The 2,581-nt window shown below is 47.1% G+C and overlaps 1 pseudogene; it reads left to right on the top strand.

The window, feature by feature from the left end:
* Positions 1-888: 888 nt before the first annotated feature.
* LOC100954838 lies at positions 889-2,375 on the top strand (annotated as a pseudogene).
* The last annotated feature ends 206 nt before the right edge of the window (positions 2,376-2,581 follow it).

Consider the following 2,581-nt stretch of genomic DNA (forward strand, 5'->3'; position numbering starts at 1 on the left):
TTTTACCCTTGGTAGAGTTCTGTGGCCGCACAGCTCACAGCAACCTCAAACTTGGCTTAAGCAATTCTTTGCCTCAGCATCCCAAGTAGCTGGGACCATAGGTGCCTCACAGCTATTTTTGTTGTTGTTGTTGCAGTTGTCATTGTTGTTTTAGCTGGCCTGGACCCGAGTTTGAACCCACCAGCCTCATTGTATGTGGCCAGCACCCCACCCACTGAGCTATGGGCGCTACCCAAGAAATGAATTTTTTTGTTACAAAAGATGTCAGGCAGGAGAACAGAGAATCAGCCTCAAAAGGAGGGGCAGTGGTGGGAGTGGCCAGTCTTGGCATCAGGCAGTTTGTCCGGAGGCCTTGAGAATCTCAGCTCCTTGTCTCACATAAATTCCACTATGTCTGGGGAAAAACTCAGAAAGGTCAAGTAGAAAAGTTTCAGGGTTCTGGTCATCATGCCCTACTGGCCTGAGAATCTTAAAATGTAAGAGGGCCGGATGTGGTAGCTCACACCTGTCATCCTAGCACTCTGGGAGGCGAAGGTAGGTGGATTGCTTGAGCTCACCAGTTCAAGACCAGTCTGAGCAAGAGCAAAACTCCTCCCCCCATGCGCCCCACCCCCTCTAAAAATAGCCGGTTGAGTGGAGGGCACCTGTAGTCCTTCCTCCTAGGTGCTTGGGAGGCTGAGGCAAGTGAATCACTTAAGTCCAAGAGTTTGAGGTTGCTGTGAGCTGTGACCCTATGGCACCCTACCCAGGGTGACAAAGTGAAACTCTGTCTCTAAAAAATAAAATTAAAAATAATTAATTAAATAAATACAAATAAAATAAATATAGGCCCTGCCTGCCTCGCGTGTCCTGGCCTCGGGCACCGCCTCCCCAGCTGGCGCCACCGCGATGACGGAGGACAGCGAGTCTGTGGCCGGCCTGCAGAGCTTGGAGCTGGACTACCAGGACACGTGCGGGATAGACGCGGACAATGAGGAGGCAAGCACACCAAAGGAAGTCCCAGAGGGGATTTCGGAGCCAAAAAGAAAAAGAAGAAACGGAAGAGAAAAAAGGAGAAACCAAATTCCGGGCACACCAAGTCAGACTACGCCTCTGATTCCCAGGAGATTAAAATTCAGCAGCCCTCCAAGAATCCCACCATCCCAATACAGAAGCTGCAGGATATCCAGAGAGCAATGGAGCTGTTATTCGCGTGCCAAGGCCAGGCCTAGGGCATTGATGAGACCGGAAAACACAGATACCAGTTCTGGGACACACAGCCGGTACCCAAACTAAATGAAGTCATACCATCTCATGGTGCAATTGAACTGGACAAAGACAACGTGTGCCAAGAACCATATTCTTTCCCACAGGGCTTCAAGTGGGACACTTTAGACTTGAGGAACTCCTAAGTGCTCAAAGAGCTGTACATGCTGCTCAATGAGAACTACGTGGAAGACGATCACATGTTCCACTTGGACTACTGGCCCGAGTTCCTGCTGTGGGCTCTGTGTCCCCCAGGCTGGCTCCTCCAGTGGCACTGTGGGGTCAGAGTGTCTTCAAATAAGAAACTGATGGGGTTCATAAGCGCCATCCCAGCAAACATTCGGATTTATGATAGTGTGAAGAAGATGGTAGAAATCAACTTTCTTTGCGTTCATAAGAAACTGAGATCGAAGCGGGTAGCCCCAGTGTTAATCCAAGAGATAACCAGAAGGGTGAACCTGGAGGGAATCTTTCAGGATGTATACACAGCCGGACTTGCTCTGCCCATGCCAGTGGCCACGTGCAGATACTGGCATCCATCACTAAATCCCTGAAAATTGGTAGAAGTGAAATTTTCTCACTTGAGTAAAAATATGACTTTACAGGGAACAATGAAGCTATACAGATGTTACCAAGACTTCAGGTTTGAGACCAATGGAACCAAAAGATAGCAAAGCAGTTCGAGAATTAATCAACAATGACCTGAAGCGCTTTCATCTAACGCCAGTGATGGATGAGGTGGAAGTAGCCCACTGGTTCCTTCCCAGGGAACAAAGCACATCATCCACACGTTTGTAGTGGAGGGCTCCAGTGGAAAACTGACCAACTTCCTGAGCTTCTACACGCTCCCCTCAACAGTGATGCACCACCCAGCCCACAAAACCCTCAAAGCCACCTACTCTTTCTACAATATTCACACAGAGTGGCCCCTGTTGGACCTGATGAGTGATGCACTCATCCTGGCTAAGTTGAAAGGATGTCATGTATTCAATGCCTTGGATTTGATGGAAAATAAGTCTTTCTTGGTAAAACTCAAGTTTGGTCTAGGAGATGACAATTTGCAGTATTACCTGTACAACTGGAGATGTTTGGGAACAGATTCCGAGAAGGCTGGACTTGTACTACAGTAGATGGATATTTTTATTTCTAGAACTCTGACATCATCGTTTGTTAATATTCTATTTAAAGATTCTGGAACTGCTATCCTGAAAAAGAATAAAAACACAACTTAAACAAACCTGAAGCAGTGGATAACAATCAGAAAAGATGAAGAATCCATATGTGACCAATAGTATACATGTCTAGCTAGGACGGTAAAATTCATCCTTTCTTCACT

Source organism: Otolemur garnettii, unplaced genomic scaffold, assembly GCF_000181295.1.
Source record: "Otolemur garnettii isolate 467f Iridium unplaced genomic scaffold, OtoGar3 scaffold00099, whole genome shotgun sequence".
NCBI lineage: Eukaryota > Metazoa > Chordata > Mammalia > Primates > Galagidae > Otolemur > Otolemur garnettii.